This window comes from Miniopterus schreibersii (genome assembly GCF_964146895.1).
Source record: "Miniopterus schreibersii genome assembly, chromosome: 9".
Lineage (NCBI taxonomy): Eukaryota > Metazoa > Chordata > Mammalia > Chiroptera > Miniopteridae > Miniopterus > Miniopterus schreibersii.
In genome coordinates, this window is record NC_138118.1 from 3,208,537 (window position 1) to 3,230,132 (window position 21,596).

A 21,596-nucleotide genomic window follows, 5' to 3' on the forward strand; every position below is an offset into this window, starting at 1 on the left:
GACAGTCTGCCTCTCACCTAAACACGATTTCCAGAGCCTGTTGGATGCATCTACTGGTGAATCTAGGATAAGCTGCCTCTGTCCGGATCTGCGGGGGGATAGAAGGTGGGAAGGTTGGGTTGGAAAGTTGCATCTACTCCCCAGGTGCATGGTTTACTCATCAGGTCATGCAACCTTTCAACCTTGCAAGAACCATATGAAATGACCAGAAAGGCAGTTTGGTCACTGGGAGAGTTGTCCAGGCTCCCCCTTCCTCTTTTCCCCTGGTCTCACAGTAGTTTAGACCCCTTTGGCTTTAGTAGTTTAGACTCCTGAGTCTTGTTAGTTTCTGAAGGAGTAACTTGAGACCCACCTGAAAGACTTGACTCAAAACCTATATTGCACCATCACTAGCGAGCACCTGAGGATCCACCAAGTTACATGCTGACTCCCTTCTTGCAGAATAACCCTTCTGTCTCCCACTGCACCTGGGAAGATGACAGACACTGTGCCTGGCTTTCTGGGCAAGATTTATATCATTTAATAAGGGCCTTTTGGATCCACAACTATAAGCAAAATACCGAATATAGCTTTGGAAATTTCAGTGTGAGAGTGGGCACATGGAGGAGAAAGGTTTCACTTTGAGAAACTAAAGCCCCCACCAAATTAGGGGCTATATTATTGGCTCTTAGAGGCAAACAGTTCTTCCTCTGGCTCCGCCCATTCTGAGCTTCCTGGCTCCGCAGTTTCAGAGGCACAAACACTGGATCCTCACAGTTGAAGCAAAAGCATCAGCTCCAAGAGCTTCTTTGCAGAAACCCTGAGAACTCATCAGCTGGTTGAAAAGAAGGTGAGTGTGGCTGAGAAGCGGCAGCGAGCAGTAGAGCTGTGAGGGCGGGAGATCCAGGGGGCGCAGGTGTGGGTTCTGGGTAGAGGAGGAACCAGGGACTGTATTGCTAGCAGCACAGCAGAGGTGGGGTCTGCTCTCAGAGGGTAGTGCTGAGGGGTAGCGGGGGACTCAGGAGCGGTATTAGCACAATGTCACACGTCTCCTATTTGACAGGGCACATGTGTGATGACTGGTGCCCCTTCCTGCTCTTGCTGTTGTGACAGACACTGGGGGCTGCCCGAGGAGTCTCCTTTTCCCTGGAGAGGAAATAAGTGACCCCAAGGCAGGTCTTAGAGCTGGAAGGCAGTTTAGGGACTACCCCGTCTCACTCCCTCCTTTTACTGAAAAAAGAAGCAGGACCCAGGGAGTGTGGGACTCCAGGGGTTGCCTGTCACTGAGGGCAGAAGAAATTGCAATTGTTTGCTATCTCTGAAATGTAACTTAATATGTAGGTTTCCACCCTTCTCTGTTTCTTTCTGGGAAGTTTCTCTGTGTGACAAAGGGGAAGTCTTCCGTCCACAGAACCGGGCGTGTACACTGTGTCGATTCCATCCTCATGGTGTCATTTCAGCTGCTCTTGTAGTTCCAGGGTTTTGTGTGAAGTTATATTTAAGGAGAGGCTTCATCAGACTCTGGTGTGACTGGTTTTTGGTGGGAACACTTCATAGGTGCAGCTATCACCTTCCATCGGAAGGCACATGATGTTTGGTTATCTCTTTTTTAGTGGCATTAACCCACATTCATGATTGCCTTAGTCTCATTAAGGGTCACAAATACTCTTTTTATAGGAATAGTCCTATAAAAAGAAAGTTCCCCTCAACCATTCTCTCATTTCCCCGAGGTGCAGTTATATAAGTCAAGACAAGGTAACTGCTTCATTCTTTCTCTTTGTCAATGTTCAGAACAAAGAGAGGCTTTCCTAGCACATTCCAAGGGTGTGACTGACTACTTTCAAACAGAAGGCATTGCTATGAACTCATGGATTTCAACATATTTCATACATTTGGATTCATTGGAATTATTATCGATGTTCAGATGGTTTCATCTTTGTCCAGTTGGGTTCCCTTGAAGTTGGCTCTTATGTCCTTTTGATAAGGACCTAGTGATTTTTGAGAGCATCCTGGCTTTGTAGCTGACAAGAGTGTAGGTCAACTCAAACATTTCCTGCCTAGACCTAGAATCCGTACTTTCTTCTTAGAGCCCTAATTGTTTTGGTGGGAAAGGGCATTTGAAGACCACAAAGGCCATTTGAGGACCCTGGGCACTAAGGGTCCTCATTGTCACCGGGCTCATTGTTACCTCTATGCCTTTTCACTGGACTTCAAAACTATACACACACAACTAATATTAGGAATTTTGAAAACAATTTGTGTTTTTTTTTTCAGGTTTTCTGTTTTTTGTTTGTTTGTTTGGTTGGTTTTTGGCCTTAAGATATATCCCACTAGAGACAGACAATGAAATTATTGCATTTTCAAGTCTCTTGGACCAATTCCTTATGTGATTTATCCACCACACAAAATAGAATTAGATTTGTTTCTTTCATAAGCTTTTGAATTTAGTATATTAAAATATAAATTTTGTTGTATCATTTTGTTTCTCTCATCCCCATATAACTTTTTTTGTTTGTTTAGTTTTCTGATTATTCTGCTATTGCCTTTTCATATATATGAAAAAATATCTGTATTATATTTTTAAAATATAGTTCATATTCCTCCTTATTAGAGAAATGGTAGGTAAACTCTGTATTATTTTCTTCACTTTGTTTTTTTCACTTGATGGCATATCCTGGCGATCTCTCCACACTGGTCTAGACAGACATATCTCATCCATTTTCACAGCTGGACAGCATCCGTTTTCAGTTGGTTGACTATACCTTACTTTATCCAGCCAGTCCCTGCTGAGGGCCATTTGATAGGTTTTGGGCTTTTGCTGTTACAAATTATGATGCGGTAAATAGCCTTATGCATTATTTGTTCTGTATTTTTGTCAGTGTAATAATATAGGGATAAATCCTGACGCTGGGGACAGACCACCAAGGTGAAAATGTGTAGGTACTTTTGCAGGAAGCGCTGACTTCCTTGTAGGGTGTGGACTGTTTTTCCTTCTCAGCAGCCCCGCAGGAGAGGACCTGCTCCCCTCAGCCCTTTACCAACAGATTCTGCCAGCGAACGCTTGGACTTTTGCCAAAACTGGAGGAGAGAAATACTTCCTCACTCAGAAATAGAGGTGTAATTTTTATTTATTTTCTTTAGTTATTTTATTTTTTGCATTTTGAATTATTTCCTCTATTGTGAGTGTATGTTAGTGTTTTGATACATTCAAGGCACATTCAGTTTCTTTTTCTCTGAATGTTTATCCCTGTCTCTTGCTCAATTTTCTATGGAGTTGTTAGGATTTTGTTTGTGTACTTATTAGTCCGTCTTCCTCCCCATTGATGTGAGATGCTGCCGTCCTGAATGTAACTGTAACACAATGGAATGGAATATAAATGAACACGGTAGGATTAATTTGGTCTGTTTGTGAATTTTCTGTTTTGTTCCGCTGTCCTCTCTCTCTCTCTTTAAAAAGATATCTTTATTGATTTGAGAGAGAGGAAACGAGAGGGAGGGAGAGAGAAACATCAATGATGAGAGAGTCATTGATCCGCTGCCTCCTGCACGCCCCCGACTGGGGATGGAGCCCGAAACCCGGGCATGTGCTCTGACCGGGAATCGAACCCCAATCGTCTGGATCCTACGTCAATGCTCAAGCTCTGAGCCACGCCTGACCAGGCTGCTGTCCTCTCTCTTCGGCACCAACATCACGCTGCTTTAGTCATAGAAACTAGGGTACTTGGCTCCTAGCAGAGCCAGTCTTCCCTGCTTGTCCTTTTAGTTGCTGCTGCTGAGCAACTTTCTTTTTCCTTCACCCAAATAAATTCTATAATCCATTATTTTAACTTTGTAACACACTATTTAACTGTATAACCCACTCTTTCTCACCTTCAGGAAAAAAATGTGCTGACAACATTTTTAAAATTTGTATTTATATGAGATCATGTGAGAGAAGCATCTATTAATTTCAATTTTATGAAATGCTTTAAATATGGGTCAGTGTTGAATTCAGTCCAATGTCTTTTCTTCATCTAGGTAATTTTCCTCTTCATCTATTAATGGGTTGTAACAATCAATTTTGTCATATTAATCCATCCTAGTACTTCTTAACTAAATCACACTTTATCATAATGTATTTATTTTTTCGTTTCTGAAAATTTATTTACGATTTTTTGGTATTAACATTTCCAAATGAGACATGTCTGTAGCTTTACTTATTGGCCAATCTTTGTTAGCTTTTGGGATCAATATTACCCTTGAGTGATAGAAAGAACTGAAAGACTGTCCCCTTTTTTCATGTGATCAGAAATAGCTCACATAGCATGGAGATGACCTGACATTTGAAGGTTGAAGTGAGTTCCCCTGGGACAGCACCGGGGCGTTGGACTCTTTTGTAGGAAACTCAGCTTTATTATTTATTCCATAGTAATTGAACTTGTCTCATCTCTGCCCTTCCTGGGATCAGTATGAATAAGAGACCATTACAAATTTTCAGGGGGGAAAATTATAAAGAAAAGAAGGTTGGGAAGATCCACACTTAGCTAAGTTGACCCTTTCACACTCTCCTTCCCTTCACGAAGGTCCTGTGAGTACCTGCACCCCAGAGCCTCTTGACAGAACATGGCTGGCCTTAAGGACAACACTCTGAGGATTGTTCTCGTGGGAAAAACTGGAAATGGGAAAAGTGCAACAGGAAACACCATCCTTGGGAGAAAGGAATTTGAATCTAAAGTTGCTCCTCATGCTGTTACCAAGAAATGTCAGGCAGCATCGCGGGAATGGATGGAGAAGAAACTTCTTGTTGTGGACACCCCAGGGCTCTTTGACACCAAGGAGAAACTGCTGACCACCTGTGAGGAAATGAGCCGGTGTGTCATTGCCTCCTGCCCAGGGCCTCACGCCATCATCCTGGTTCTGCAGCTGGGCCGCTACACTGAGGAGGAGCAGAGAACAGTTAAATTCATCAAGGAGATCTTTGGGAAGCTGGCCATGAAGCACATGATCGTCTTGTTCACTCACAAAGATGGTCTGGAGGACCAGACACTGAGTGAGTATCTAGCAGAGGCAGATGCGAAACTACAAAACATCATCAAGGAGTGTGGGGACCGTTGCTGTGCCTTCGATAACAGGAAAGATGCAGGCGAAACTGTGAAGAAAGCTCAAGTGCAGGAGCTGGTGGAGCTGATAGAGGAAATGGTGCAGAAGAACGGAGGGGTTTACTTCTCTGATCCCATCTACAAGCGCACACAGCAAAGGCTGAAACATCAGGCGGAGGAATTGAAGAAACAGTATGCTGATAAATTACAGGAGGACATTAAAGTAATAGAAGAGAAATATGATCAGGGAAAAATATCAGAGCAAGGCAAGGAAACACAGATAAAATTCCTACAGGAAAATTACTATAAAGATGTTCAAAAACTAAAGGAAGAAATGGAGAGAGATGTATTTCAAGAAATTGTACATTACATTTCGCGTATCCTTTCTGGTATATGGGATAGGCTTTGGAAATAATGTAAGTTATATTGTTGTTTCTTAACCTACAACGATGTGTTAATGTAAATGATTGTATTTTCCATAGATGGCTATAGTAGTATCTTCTATCCCACCCATTGTTCTTGCAATCTGAGCTTGTTTTTCCTTCTGTAGAGTTATAGGATCTGAGTCCCCTACCTTGAGACTCAATGGACTTTGGGACTGCTTTGACAAATAGTGGATGGTTGTGACTTCTAACGTGAGATAGGGAGAATGCCTCCTTGCTCTTGGGGCACATGCCCTTGGAAATTGGCCACCAAGTTGTGAGGAAACTCAAGTTGCCCATCAAGAGACCACGTGAAGAGGACTGGAAGTCACTGGCCCACTCCCCTGACTGGTCTTTCATCTGCCAGAAGAACCAACTTGCCCAGCCACCCAAGTGAGGCAACACAGAAGCTGATTCTCCAGCTGCCAACTGGGCTACCTCAGATGAAGCTGCAAAGAGCAAAGATGAGCCATCCCCACTGTACCTTCCACCCCCTAGGATTGCAGCTTCAAAAAAAAAAAATAAATGATTGCTGTTGCTTTAAACCACTAGTCTTTGGGATGGTTTGTTATGTAGTGATAGCTAACCAGAAGCATCCTCCCAGCTCATTTCCCACCAAACCCACAATGCCAACAAACAGAAGAAGTTACAAAATTGGCATAATCAGGCACTCATACACTACATAGAGAATTCAAATGAGAAACCCTGCCTGCGTCCTGTGTTAGCACCACTGGTGATGTACATTATTTCAGTCCACGTCTCTGAGCACTTTGTTAGTGAAGCAGCAGACTTCTCCAGCAAGATGGTTCTGTGGTCTCTGTGAGGCAGGATAGCAAGAAGCTAGGAAGGTTCCTGGGCAAGTGGAATGGGGAAACTGAGACAAGAAAATCTAACAAGGCCAAACAGTTTGGACAGCTAGTAGCTAGTTTGTGAACAGCAGGACCTTGTCTTCCCCAACTGAGGGCACTTGAGAGCAAATGGTTTACATTTCCTCTCCCTAACCAGAGAAAAAAATAGTTTAAATGACTCTGGTCTGGGAAGTAGAGCACAAAAACCCAATTAATGCCATTTGTGCCAGCTCAACCCAAGGACAGATGAAGTCAGGGAACAAGTAACAAAAACCTCATTAAAGCCAGACAGACCTAAGGTTAATGTAAAGCGAACAAAGAGTCACCCAAAACTCCCCTATACACTTATTTTGATGCATCAGCATACTAAAAGTGCACTTGGAAAGCTAATGAATAAATAAATGGATAAAGCCCTCAGGAGAAAGACTCAGTGTGTACGTGCTCTAAAGCGGGCCCATGCCCCTTGCAGAGCATGAACTTTTTTTCTTCCCAAACTCTAAGGCTCCCCAGAAGAGACTTGCATTCAGGGGAGCAGTGGACAGTGGCAGCGCACCCAGCCTCACTCCGATCCTGTCTCCAAGGCCCCCTTTTTCCCCTGACTTTGCAGTGAGCTAAAGCAGCCCCACCTTGGCTGCTATCTTTCCTGTAACATTTCTGGGGGGCCAAGCAGCCCCACCTAGGCTCTCTCCTGTTCCTTCTATTCTAAGCCCTTCCTTTGTTTCTCACGGTTCCCACCCTTAATAAACATACTCTCAAAATCAGCTGGACTCACTTGTGAAATCTTTCCTGCATGGATGTTAAGAAGCAACACACTACAGGCAGGCCTGAGGCAGACCTGCTCTAGGCCAGTCCCTGCCAGTAACTCATGGACATCTGGAAGTTTCTAAATTTTCTTATTGTTTTCCTCTCTCTGTTGTTCTTTTAGGTACCATCCTAAAGGGTCCCTGACTGTAACTTAAAAATCTCTTCTGTGCCCAATATTTTTCTTTGCCTCTGCAGATCCACACTTTGTCCATCTTCACCCTTCAGCACTTTGCCCCAGGAGGCTGATCTATGTGGATCACATTGTTACAAACCTCAAGGGGTTCTCCACGTGAGGTGTTGCATTCAAAAAAGGAGACATCTTTGTCACAGGGTAGTTTTATTTACTTGCACCGAGGTAAGGAGAAGGGATTCATATCCAAAGTTCTGTCTCCCCAACAGAAGCCTCAGTGATGGGTTATATATGCTTTTTGGTCAATTACACATCAATTTCTTCTTTGCAGTTGGCTACACATGTCCTGTTGTGTTCTTGTCAAACTCATGCTGGTTACAGCTGGTCTGCTACATTTTAGCATTTAGCAAGAATAGCATTTAGTAAAAATGGCCCAGACCTTGAGAGCCTTGTCCTATCTAACAGCATCAGTGGGATCTCTGGCTCTCTGACTTCTGCTTGGCTTCTGTCAATAGAAAGTCCAAGCCGGAGATCTCTTTAAGGTAGAAAAGCAAGGTTGGGGTATTTGTTCTCTGGCCTCTCTCCCTGCCAGGTCATCTCTGACTTGCTGCAGTCCTAAGCTAAAGGTCACACCTTGTTTAGCCACCTGCCCTTCTGGGTTCCAGTTCTCCTTCACCCCCTTAGGGTTAGGGTTACTGCTCTCTCTCTTATCATTTGCATACCCTGTGTCCACAGCTTGTTGGAAACCCCTGCACTTTACTTTCCCCAAGTACCTAATGAAAGTGGGCCATCTCTACTGCTAGCATCCTGATTGAGAAATCTTAATGACACCAACTTTCTTTTCTCTTTCAGACATACCTTGATCTTTATTAATGTTTCTTTTAAAAAATTCCCTCTAATATTTTTTGGTACCAGACTATCTCTCTTGACAGCTGAAATCATTATCCAAGCAGAATGTTTTGTGTTTATACCTGATGCATCTGCTAATTTATCATCTTTGCTAAATCACATGGGATTAAAAGTCAAGGTCCTGAGCAATCCAATCTGCAGCCCAAGGGACTTGCTAAGTCAGTGGTTTGGGTCATGGGGTCTTGGACGGAAAAGGTTTTCCCTGATTTTGGGAATTGTTGTCTTAACCTGTGTTTTCTCTTGCATGTGACTGTATTTTTGGTATGGTGTCTGAAAGAGTAGCCACCAAACGAGCCACCTCCAGGCCAGTGAAGCCCCTTTTTGACCTCTCGGGTCAGGGGGCTCAGGGGGGGTGAGGCATATGAAATTGTGAAAGCCGGTCACCTGTGACGGAATGTTGGTGATAGTTGGGAGAAGGGTCCCAAGGCCTGGCTGTTATTACTAAATGCTAAAATGTGGCATAGTATTTTGCTGAGGAGCTCTAATGGGATGAACTTGACCTGAACCATGCACTGATCAGTTTAGCCAGCTACAAAGAAGAAATCAACATGTAGTGTTGGTCACTGTTTTTCAGTGGTTAGAGCATTGGCCCACACACCGAAGGGTTATGGGTTCGATCCCTGGCCCCAGTCGGGGCCTGTGGGGGAGGCAACCTGTAGATGTTTCTCTCTCTCCTTCTCTCTTCTTCTCTCCCCCTCTCTCCCTCTCTTCCACTGTCTAAAAATCAATGGAAAAAATATCCTTGTGTGAGGGTTAACCAAAAATAAAAAATAAAAAAGCAACATATCATTTAAAAAACCGTATATAAGCAATGGCTAGGCCTCCCGTAGGAGACACAGACCTTTGGAAATTATTCCCCCATCTCCTTCACGTGTCACAGGTGAAAATAGAACTTATTTCTTCCACCAAGACTTGTGTTGCTTTGGCTCAGACACTCAGAACAGTAAATCCATTGTGTTTAGTTACACTGGGGGAGGTCACGGCGAAGATGTGACCTCCAGGTTGACCCGAAGGCTGGACCCAGGCGATTGGAGGCTCGCCCCACCCTGTCTTTGGAATGTACGATCAGCTTGCCTTCTCTTCCCAGGAGCTGCCTCAAGGACACAGCCTTTGAGATAGTGATGTATTGTTGAGAACACCCAAACGTTGTTGGTGACTTAGCCCAGTTAAGGTCTCTATAGAAACTTTTCAGGCGGGCAGGCAGGTGCAGAAAATATTTGTCTTTGGGCCTTCTAGACAAGCCTTGTAAAGAAGTCCCCTGGCTCATTAAACTGCCACCTGCCCATCTGCAGTGGCCTGCCTCTTTCTTGGGTCTCTCCCTGCCCTCCGTAGGGGGGCTGCTTTGAGATTACTCCCAGGGGGTTTCAAACCAACATATGCTTTTATTATTTATTTATTTACTTACTTATTTATTTATTTATTTATTTGTTTATTTATATATATTTCTGGAATAAACACAGTAAATTTAATTTCATTTAATTTTATTTATCGTTCCTTATTGAATTTATTAGGGGTGACAATTAGTTAACAAGATTATACAGGCTTCAGGTTCACAGCTCCACAGCACATCACCTGTCCATGGTATTGAAGTATAGCACTCCCATTTTCTACCCTTACAACCGTGACTTTGAAGCTAAGCAAGAGCAACAAAATTCATTATGTAGACACAATGACCTCTTCCCTTCTCCTGGCTCTTTGTCAAAGATTTCTGCCCACAAAATTCCAGGGAATAGCTAACTGAAGAAGGTTAATTAATGCTTACCTTAGCTTTTGTATACCGCTTCCCTAGTTCCCCACCAGCTCCCCCCTTAACCAAACAGAAGGTGGTTTTTGCCTTTATATTCTCCCTGCAAAGACTGTCAGAGCCTACAGAGTTTTGTTTTGGGCAGGAGCTCGCTCGCAGTCACGAGTTAATAAATCTCCAAACAGTCAATTTGGTCTCTGTATGAATTAATCTTGCATAAGGCAGGTATAACAGTGCTGTGTGTTCACCAGCCCACGTTAGGTCTCTTTCCAATCACCATGTATCCTCTCTGTACCCACCTCCACCTTCCCTCCCTCCCATTCCCCCCACATCCCACCGCTGCAATCATCACACTGTTGTGTCCTTGAGTTTTTTCGTTCTTTTTTTTTCTTTTTTGCTCAATCCCTCCACGCCCCCACCCAGCTCCCCCCACCCCCTGAGTTCCGCCTGACAGCTATCAGCCTGATCTCTAGCTATGAGTCCTGCTCTAACCAACATGTGCTTTTAAACGAACAGTCTCATCTACAAACAAATATTACAAACAAATATTAAAAATGGAGTATGTAAGGCAATGGTTCTCAAGTTCTTTCTTTCGAGTGGAACGGAGAGAAAGGGACGTGTGTAAATTTTTAAACAAAAATAAAATTAAAAATAAGTAAATAAATAAAAAGCATCTTGATCTTCAAAAATTCTCCACTGGGAATTGCAATCAACAACTTGCCATGTTGCAGAAAATGGTCATCATACCCTCTTCCACAGTCTGGGCCTCAGTCCCTCACATGTTCACACCAAGAAATGATTGCCAGGCCTATCTGCACATAGTACACAAGTGGTTGCTGGATGGGCGGGGTGGGGGTGGGGAGGAAGGGAGGGTAGGTGGGGTGGGCAGGGATTACTACAAGGCATGAGGAAACCGAAAGACTTACTATCTTGCTTGTGGTGATGGTTTCACTAGTAGAGACAGATGCAAAAATTCAATCAATTCTCCGTTCCAATTATATGTGGTATATTATATGTCCAATATGCTTATTCATATCTTTTTTCCATTTAAAATTTGGTTATCTGTCTTTTCCTTGGTGGGTTGTAGGAGTTCTTTGTATAGTCTTTTCTTGGTCAACCCTTTATCAAATACATTTACAAGTTCTTTATCAGATGTGTGATTTGCAAACATTGTCTCCCAGGTCTTAGCTTGCTCTTGTCAGAGATGGTCATGGAGGTCTCTGGCCAGAGATGATCTCTCTGCCCCCAGTTCTTATCTTGCTTGTAGGAATCAATTCAAACAACAGATAACAAACGGCAGCAAAAGCAGGCAAGGATTTATTTGCAAGAAAGAAAAACTCTGAGATAGGACCTGAGCTGGCAACTCGGCTGGCCGAAACCAAACCAAGTGCCTTGATATTTGGAAGTTCAGAGGATTTGTAGCCCTAGGCCGGAATGCTGCCAGGCAAGGAGCAAGTCACCTCTTCCCTCATGTGTCCAAAAAATGTATCTTGAAGCTATAAGGCTCCTTCACCTAGTTGTTATGCCACTGGCTAGACCACACCCTGGGGGCTCTGAATTTTTCCTGCTCACATAGGGACCTGCCACCTCCATTGTCTTTTTTCAGTTTGTCACATCTCACACTTCCTCCAAGCCCCAGCTGCCTCTCCCAGCTCCTATCTATCTAGCTGTCTACTCTAACACTCTTATTTTTATTATTTCCTTGTTGATTAAGATATATTTTGCTGATTTTTTTCATTCTTTTTTCTAATATCTTTTTTCCTCAAAGATAATAATTGTATTTCTATTTTTAATTTTATTAAGTATGTTGGGGTGACATTGGTTAATAAAATTACCTAGGTTTCACTGGTACAATTCTATAATACATCATCTGTATTTTGTATGTTCAGCACCCGAAGTCAAGTCTCCTTCCATCACCATGTATTAGAACCCCTTTACTCTTTTCTATCTCCCCCACCCCCCTTTTACTCTGGTAACCACCATACTGTTATCTGTGTCTATGAGTTTCTGTTTGTTTGTCTTGTTGGTTCATTTGTTGCTTCTGTTTATATCCCACACACAAGTGAAATGATACGGTTCTTGTGTTTTTCTTTCTGACTTACTTCACTTAGCGTGATACCCTCAAGATTCATCCATGTTCTTGCAAATGGCAACATTTCACTCTTTTTATTGCTGAGTAATATTCCATTGCATATATGCACTACATCTCCTTTATCCAATTGTCCATTGAAGGGCATTAATGTTGTTTCCATGTCTTGGCTTCCATGAGTAACGCTGCAGTGAGCATAGGGGTACATATATCTTTAGAAATAAATGTTTTCAGATTTTTTGGGTAGATACCCAGAAGAGGAATTGCTGGGTCATATGAGAGTTCCATTCTTAATTTCTTTTAGTAACCTCCATAGTGTTTTCCATAGTGGCTGTACCACTTTACATTCCCAGCAGCAGTGTATGAGGGTTTCTTTTTCTCCACAATGTCCAACACCTGTTATTACTTGTCTTGTTGATGACTGCCATTCTAACACGTGTGAGGAGGTATCTCATTGTGGTTGTTTTTCACATTTCCCTCATAGCTAAAGAAGTTCAGCATCTTTTCATGTATCTGTTGGCCATTTATATGTCTTCTTGGGAGAAGTGTCTGTTCAGGTCCTCTGCCCATTTTTAAAAATGGAATTGTTTGGTTTTTAGTTGTTGAGTTGTATGTGTTCTTTATATATTTTGGATATTAACCGTTTACTGGAGGTGTTATTTGCAAATATCTTCTCCCATTTGGTTGGTTGCTTTTTTGTTTTGTGATGGTTTCTTTTGCCGTGCCGAAGCTTTTTAGTTTCGTATAGTCTTACTCATTTATTTTTGCTTTCACTTCCTTTGTCTTTCAGGTCAAATTTATAAAGTCCTCTCTAAGACCAAGGTCATAAGTTTGGTACCCATGTCTTCTTCTATGCTTTTATTGTTTAAGGTCTCATATTTAGGCCTTTGGTACATTTTGAGTTAATTTTTGTATAGGGTGACAAACAGCAGTTGTGTATAGTTTCATTGTTTTCCATGTGGCATTCCTGTTTACATAGCAGCATTTATAGACGAGGGATTTTTTTCTCCAGTGTGTGTTTTTTGGCTCCTTTGTTAAAAGTGATCACCCATACATAAGTGAGTTTACTTCTGGGCCTTCAGTTCTGTTCCATTGGGCAGTGTGTCTGTATTTCTGCCAATACATGCTGTTTTGATTATTGTAGCTTTGTAGTATAATTTGAAGCCAGGGAGTGTGATACCTCCACCTTTGTTCTTTTCCCTCAGGATTGCTTTGGCTGTTTGGAGTACTCTGTGGTTCCATAGAAATTTGATGATTTTTTGTTGTGTTTCTTTGAAAAATGTTATTGCATTAAATTTATATATTGCTTTGGGTAATATGGCCATTTTAACTACGTTGATTTTTCCAATCCACAAACATGGAATATATCTCCATTTCCTTGTCTTTTCTTTAATTCTTCTTTAATTTTTTAAAATAATGGCTTGTGCCCAGCCGGGCGTGGCTCAGAGGTTGAGCATTGACCTAGCATCCAGGAGATCATGGTTTGATTCCTGGTCATGGCACATGCCCTGGTTGCAGGCTCGATCCCCAGTGGGGGGGCATGTGGAAGGCAGCTGATCAATGACAACTCTCTCATCATTGATGTTTCAATTCTCTCCCTCCCTCTCCCTTCCTCCCTCTGAAATCAATAAAAATATATTTAAAAAATAATAAAAATACAATAAAATAATGGCTTGTAGTTTTCAGTGCATAGGTCCTTCACATCCTTTGTGAAGTTTATTCCTAGGTATTTTAATTTTTTTTTGCAGTTGTAAAAGGAAGTGCTTTTTTTGTTTGTTTGTTTGTTTGTTTTCTCTGAAATTTTATTGTGGGTATATAGGAACACAATAAATTTTTTTACATTGATTTTGTATCCTGCAACTTTACTGTAATTGTTTCTAATAAATACACTTAAAGCTAAAGCTTGTGTAATTAACAATTTCAGCTGCATCTCATAAGCTTTAATATACAGCATTTAAATTATGCTTTTGATCTAAATACAGGGTGTGTCCACCAAAATGTATACACACTTAGCAGCTGATAGTTCAATTTTGAAAATGAAATGCATTTTAATAAACACTGCCTTTATAATTATTCAGAGAGTATGTGTACATTTTTGGGGGACACCCGTATTTATCAATTTCTATTATATCTTATTTGATCCATGAGTTATTTAAAAATGTTCTCCAATTGCCAAACATATGATATTTTAATAATTTATCTGTTAATTCCATTGTGGTCAGGAAATATGGTCTATGCTATTTCAATCCTATACAATTTTTAGAGCGTTTCTTTAGGGACAAAGGTAAGACCAATATTAGTAAGTATTCCCTATGTGTTTGAAAATAACTGACTGCAAGTTTGTGAAGTATCCACATATGCTCATTAGATCAAGCAGGTGGCTTCAACTTCTGTGTCCTTTTTGCAGTTTTATTTGCCTGTTCTAGCAGTGACTGAGAAATGTGTGTTAAACCTGTCATCATATGTGTAGATTTGTCTATTTTTCTCTTGTGATTCAATTACACCCGTTGTAAATGTGACACCTGTTTATGTGGTCCATATAAATATAAAGCCCTGTTAGACCTTGGTGAGCAGGGCTTTGTAGCTATGCTGTGACCACACTGTGGAAGTTAAACTTGCCTTCTCCACTCATCTTCCTTTTTATACACCCTGTGGTGTTCTTTCTTACATAAATGAATATCTCATATATATATATTTTAAATATTTTTAGTGATCTTTAGAGAGTGGGAAACATCCGTGTGAGATGGAGAAACATCTACCCACTGCCTCCTACAAACCTCCCACAGGGGATGGAGCCTGGAACTTGCCAGTGCATGGGATGAGGCCCAGCCAACTGAGCCACACCAGCCAGGGAAATATTTCATATATTTTATAATTGACACATTTATTCCTTTTTGTTTATTTTCAGCTCCTTCAGGGAATATTGGAAGATCCAAAAACCAAGTGGCTTTACCTATTATTATTTACTATTGTATCCAAGTGCCTAGAAGAGTGCCTGGCACATAATAGGCTCTTAGTAGATATTGAATGAAAAGTATATTTAATTTGGTATTTTGTTCTTGTTGGTTTACAATTTGGGTGCTATCTTGGCCTATACTTTCAAACTTCCTCCGGTTTCGTGCTTTAGACTGAAATTTCTTTTCCAATCCATTTGAAAAAAATGGCGGTGTTGTTTTTTTCTTTAACTGAAACCTGTTTGGTTCATTCCTCATAATTACAATTTCTGAACTGTTTCGAGGTATATATAAAATTTTATTTTTTGCTTTCTACTTGTCCTGCCTGTTCCATAATTCATTTTTTTCCTTCTTCTTGTGGTTGAATTTGGATTATTTGGGTATGCTTTCACATTCTCTATTTATCTCTACTAGTCTGGAAATTACATACACTTTCTTGAATATTTTAGGAGCCACCCAGTGATAGTGACAGCTGTTCTTAACTTATGAAAGTCTAAAGGTTATCTATAATTTTATCTTCCTCTTAGACAACTAATTACTTTGAACATTGTAATTTCATTCCCACTCCCCATCCCAATCTATATATTATTGTGTATTATAATTTATTTTTTATGATTATTATTTTAAAAAATATATCTTTATCGATTTCAGAGAGAGGAAAGAGAGGGAGAGAGAGCGATAGAAACATCAATGATGAGAGAGTCATTGATTGAGCCCACAACCTGTGCATGTGTCCTTACCGGGAATCGAACCCCGATTGCCTGGATCCTAGGTCAACGCTCAACGGCTGAGCCACGCCCGGCCGGGCTAATTCATTTTTTCCTTTTAAATCCTAGGGGTTGTTTCTATTATTTTCTACTGTTTGTGTTAGTTTAGCCTTAGCCCTTGTTTTAACCTTTGATTTTCTATCTGGGGTTACTTCCCACTTGTCTCAAGTACATTCCTCTAATGAGGAAGTGCTGGTGGCAGGAATGCTCATCTTTCCTGTCTGAAATGTGCTTGTTTGGCCCTTATTTCTGACAGCTACTTTCCCTGAGTATAGAGCTTTCAGTTTACTGTTATTTTCTCTCAGCGCATTGGAAATCTGCTTGCCCTGTCTCCCGGCTGCCTTTGTTACTGATTAAAAAATAGTGCAATTCTCACATCTCCTCCTAGAAGGCAATCTGTCTGTGTCCCAGGCTACTTTTAAGAGCTTCTGTTTGCTTTGATGTCATACAGCTCCACTCTCATGTGTTAAAGTGTGAATTCCTTCTTAATGATCTTCTTTGGGGTTTGTTAGAGTTTTTGAGTTTGTGGATTGGTGTGTTCCATCAGTCCAGAAAAACACTCTGCCGTTACTGCTTTACAGATGTTCTCTATGGTCTTCTCTTCTGTTTTTCCTCCACAAGCATCTTTTTTGCCTGTTTTAATTGCATTCTGGGCTTTCCTTTTTCAAATGTGTTCTCCACTCACCAGTGAGAAGTCCCTGACTTCTTATTGAGGGGGTAGCCTTGTGGGGTTTATGGTAAAAGTTCCCTATGGGATCCCTTTTGAACCAGCCCTTGCCTTTGACATTCTTGTCATTGTGGCTTTGAGGAACAAAGTTTAAGTTCTCCAGGTTTGGTAAAACGTCCTGAGTGACAGCCAGCTGCTGCCCTTCACCCATGGGTCTGGGTTTCCACCTTTGCCTCACTCAGCACCTGAGAAAGCTCATTTTCTTGCCCACTCAGACATGGTTTTCAGAACATGTATGTAATATTTTTCAGTATTTTTAGTTGACTTCAGCGGGATGGTTAATAACCAGATACTTGAAAGAGAAGTTTGATTTTGTTTGGTTAGTTTTCCCCCTGTTTTTGTTTCTAGTTTATGGCTCCTTTTAGGGTTATTTTTTCTGTTATCTTTCTCTCTTCTCTTTCTCTTTCAAGTGTCAGTTCTCCCTGATCACCTTTTCACACTTCGGAATAAATCCTTAGACAAGCTACCTGGAGGTAGGAGTGAGGCTGGTGACTGCAGGCTTCCCCCAAGGAGAGGGGAGGACAGGCTGTTAGGCCCAAAGGCTGGCATTTTCCTTTGAAAACAGTGTAGTCTTTCGAGAGGACCCCTTTTCAAGTGTGCGGTTCTGAATAGGGGGAAGTGAGGGGATCATGGAAGCAGAAGTCTCATATTCACATCTTCAGCTCTTTCCTACCATCGGCCCAGTGCCCTTTGCATTGTAGCTGAAATTTCTGGAAGAGAACCTCACTGGGGTGCTCCAGTCAACACCTGTGGCCATCTCAACTACAGAGAGATCATGTTGTCTGTGGACGTTCTGCCCCAGTTCATCCTTCATCTCTGCCAGCCTTCCAGAAATTGGTGGAGACCTATTGTCTCCGTTGGTCCCACTCCCAAGTATGGGAGAAGATTCTGAGAAATGGGCTCACATTAACGGTAGACCACAGACTTCCTGGGGACTGTGGCGTGATGTGTATGAAAATCGTCCTGTGGCCTCTTCACCTTTTAATTTCCAGTAAAGCGGTACAGATATTTTTATATACACGAGAAGGTAAGACATGGGCTGGAAATGGGTGTCAAGTTGTGAAGAAAATGAAGTGTTTACAACACCAGAAACTGTCGAGGATGAAACTTCAAAGCTTTGAGGTTTTGGGTTTCAAGAGGTGCAGAAATAGCCCTGGCTGGGTAGCTCAGTTCGTTAGAGAGACATCTTTATACCCAAGGTGTGGGTTTGATCTCAGGTCAGGGCACATACAAGAAGCAACCAATGAATGCACAAATAGGTTGAACAACAAATCAGTTTCTCTTTCTTTCTCTCTTTCTTTCTCTAAAAAAATCAATACATGAAAAAAAAAATAAGGTGCAGGTATGAACTCTGTCTCTGGACTGAATAGATACAAATTCCTACTGGAAAAAGCACCAACAGGAGCTAGTGTGACAACTTGCGGCCCATTTTACAACCAGTGTACAAAGGAATATCCTAGTTCCATCTGATTGTACCTAAATGGCTACAATTTCCAATCTTCATGAAATTCTAATTTACATAAAATAAAATTCATTACTTCCTTTAGTAGATTCAGTAATCAATTTTGTAAACATATTTCCCACAAGTCTTGGTATTTCCCATTAGCTTACATGCATGTACACATGTTGTAATGTGTAGTCATTTTATTTTATATTTTATTTAATTTAAATTTTTACCTTTTGATCCCCTTTGACCCTTTCTCCCACGCTCACCTCTGGCAACCACCACTCTTATCTGCAACTATGAGCTCGTTTCTATTATTTATTTATTTATTTGATTAGATTCCACAGATAAGTGCGTTCATATAGTATTTGTGTTTCTCTGTCTGACTTATTTCACTTAGCAAATGCCCTTCAGGTCCATCCATGTTGTTGCAAATGGTAAGATTTTTTATGGCAGAACATATTTTATTTCTATATATCTCACAATTTCTTTATCCATTCATCCATCAATGGGCACAGGTTGTTTCCATGTCTTGGCTATTTGAAATAGTGCTACAATGAACACAGGAGTGCAGATATCTTTTCAAGTTAGTATTTTTGTTTTCTTCAACTAAATATACAGTAGTGGAATTGCTGGGTCCTGAGGTAGTTTTATTTTTAATTTTTTGAGGATCCTCCATACTGTTTCCATACTGGCTGCCCCAATTTACATTCCCACCAAGAGTGCACGAGGGTTCTCTTTTCTCCATATCCTCACCAACACTTGTTATTTTTGTCTTTGTGATCACAGCCATTCTGACAGGAGCGAGATGATATCTCATTGTGGTTTTGATTTGCATTTCCCTGATGACTAGTGATGTTGAGCATCCTTTCATGTACCTCTTGGCATGTCTTCTTTGGAGAAATGTCTATGCAGGTCTTCTGCCCATTTTTCAAATCAAACAGTTCATTATTTTGCAATTGAGTTGCATGAGTTCTTTACATAGTTTGGGCATTGAAAGTATTTTCTCCCATTCAGTATGGTGACTTTTCCTTTTGTTGATGGTTTCCTTTGCTGTGCAGAAGCTTTTTAGTTTGTTGTAGTTCTACTTGTTTATTTTTGTGTTTGTTTTCCTTTTGGTGTCAGCTTCAAAAAATCATCACCAAGCCCCGAGTCGAGGAGCTCCCCATCAATGTTTTTGTCTAGAGTTTCACGGTCACATCTATATTTTTCAAGTCTTTAATACATTTTGACTTAATTTTTGTGCACAGTGTAAGATAGTGGTCAACTTCTACTCTTTTGCATATGACTGTCTAGTTTTCCCATCACCTATTATTGAAGAGTCCATTCTTTTCCCATTGTATATTCTTGGCTCCTTTGTTGTAAATTAATTGACTACATAGGAGTAGGTTTATTTCTGGGTTATTTTGTTCCAATGATTTATGTATCAGTTTCAATGCCAATGCCATACTGTTTTAATTATTTCAGTTTTGTAATAAAGTTTGAAGTCAGGTGACATGATGCCTCCAGCTTTGTTCTGTCTTGAGATTGCTTTGGCTACTCGGGGTCTTTTGTGGTTCCATACAGTGTGAGGATTATTTGTTCTATTTCTGTGAAAAATGCTTTCTGTCATCATAGTTTTGCTTTTCCTAGAATTCCACATTATTGTAATCGACAAGACCCTTGATGGGTAATTGAGGGGAAAGGGAGCTCCATCTTCTTGACCACACCTGCCCAGAATGGAGTTTCCTCCTAGCCAAACTGAAGGTGTGTGGGGGAGGGAGGAAGGGAGTCTAAGTTCAAGTACCACACAGAATTTTACTCGTCTTACTAAGATTTAGTCAATTAAAAAAAAAAATCACCATTCCTTCATTTCCTACATGAGTTTAGAGCAGCTTTCACAGATTTTAATTTAAAAAAATTCACCAGTTAATGGTTGTCTACTAGTAAAAAGCCTGCAGGGTTCCTCACGATGCTGTCTACAAGTGCAAACCCCATCAGTAGTTTTGGATTAAATGTGGCTACCCTGCTATCTCCCTCATCTCCCTCCCTGCTGAGTGCATGCATTTTGTACAGTTCACTTTTCCCTTTTTGTTGTCTTTAGTGGAGGTGAATGACATATTGCTAAATGGGGGCCTAGGTGACAGCTGCCAATGCTTTCAGATTGCTGTCTTTAGCTGGAGTTCTTAGGTTTCCACTCAGTGACATATGTTAGACTCAGAGGACAGGAGAAATGCTGGTGTCTCCTTATAATTCCAAATAATCATTTATGGTCTCTCACAGCTCAGACACGAGTTCTTTAACCTAATTTTCAAGTGATATTTCTTCATGATCAACAATATTTAAAAACAATGAGGCTGCTCAGCTCTTAACTCACCAGTTAAGCTTCGAGACCATCATTATTAGAATTCGAAAGATGGCAACATTCATGCGCACTGGATCCAATTTAGAGCAGAGTTTATTTTGTTTGGCTCAGGTGAGGGTCAAAGTGATAACTATAACTGTTGCACCTGCCCTGGAGGAGAAACTGCTGAGGGTTTGGAGCCTCACAGGAAACTCCTCCACTTCATCCCCAGGCCAGCACCAGCCTAGGAGGGGTCCGAATCAGATCCTGAGCACAGTTCAGTGCGATCTCCATGGTGAGGTTTCTTCTTGGCCCAGCCTTCTCCTCTCAGTCCTCTGAACACTTCAGCAGGTCCAAGTAAGGCGACGTGGGCCCCGTAAGCCAGCCTTTCTGGCCTGTGCTGTGACCACAACTTGAAGTGATGAGTGAAACTCAATAAGAAGATGTGAGGCAGGAAAGGGCTGTGGTGTAGGTGGGATGCCTGCTTTCCTGTTTACAGGTGAATTTACACTCAATCACCCTGTACCTCATTTCTTGGAAATGGAGGGGATTATGAGAAACAAAACATTGTATTGTGCTGTGATATGCTGGGATACACATTAAAATTCTCCCTTTGTTCCTTCTTAATGTTTTATTTGTAGCATTTGTCCTTAATAATAAAGCACATAAGAACATCTCTTTGGCCCTGGCCAAGTAACTCAGGTAGCTAGAGGGTCAGCCCAGGTCAGGGCACATACAATAGTCAACCAATGAAAGCACAAATAAGGGAACAACAAAAATCAATGTTTGTTTCTCTCTCTCCTTTCTTCTCTAAAATTAATGAATAAAAATTTTAAAAATGTATCATCTTTTTATGGGAAGACTGGAGTGAAACTACAAAAGATGTCAAACTGAAAGTCAAAGGAAGAAAAGCAGATAACAGTAGAAATTGTGCAAAACCAATGGAAAATCCAAGAAAGAGGGCAATTGACTGAAAGTCCCAGATGGATGCAGGAGGCTCTGAATTCTTTCCCGTTCCTGTTGGAAGCAGCCTCTTCTTCTGCCCCTAGGATTGTGGAAGGGCTGCAATTCAGGGGTTTCCACACAACCATGCGGGGTTTGGAGGGAAGGGGCTAAAAAGCCTTGGCAGTCAAGTTAGGAAGGGAGCAGAGGGTGTGCTGAGAGTGGCGGAAAATGGTGGGAGAAACACACCTGCTTCCCTGTCTCCTGCCTTCTTGGCTGTTGGTGCCACGTGGTAAATGGAGCTGCTGTCAGTCCCTGTGCATAACTGTGCATTAGTCTGATGACCTGGGGACTCACAGCATGGGAGCAGAGGGCCCACAGTGATGCTGCTCCTTCACACCAGACCCCTCAGGCCAAGAGTCCCAGGACTGGTCCC

The 21,596-nt window shown here is 41.4% G+C and overlaps 1 protein-coding gene and 1 pseudogene across 4 annotated transcripts in view; both read left to right on the forward strand.

The window, feature by feature from the left end:
* Positions 1-742: 742 nt before the first annotated feature.
* On the forward strand, positions 743-7,088 carry LOC308561906 (GTPase IMAP family member 7 pseudogene; annotated as a pseudogene). 3 transcript variants are annotated; one of them, XR_014000630.1, is made up of 3 exons: positions 751-829; positions 2,953-3,094; positions 4,542-7,088. The product of XR_014000630.1 is annotated as a GTPase IMAP family member 7 pseudogene (transcript). The 3 variants fall into 3 exon arrangements; XR_014000631.1 differs by having other exon boundaries at positions 763-829; positions 3,024-3,094; XR_014000629.1 differs by lacking the exon at positions 2,953-3,094 and having other exon boundaries at positions 743-829.
* LOC308561900 (GTPase IMAP family member 4-like) overlaps positions 743-21,596 on the forward strand; it is a 38,089-nt gene continuing 17,235 nt past the window's right edge. The window contains exon 1 of the mRNA XM_081147482.1: positions 743-829. The gene's annotated coding sequence lies outside the window, so the exon portion shown is untranslated. The remainder of the gene's footprint in view (positions 830-21,596) is intronic.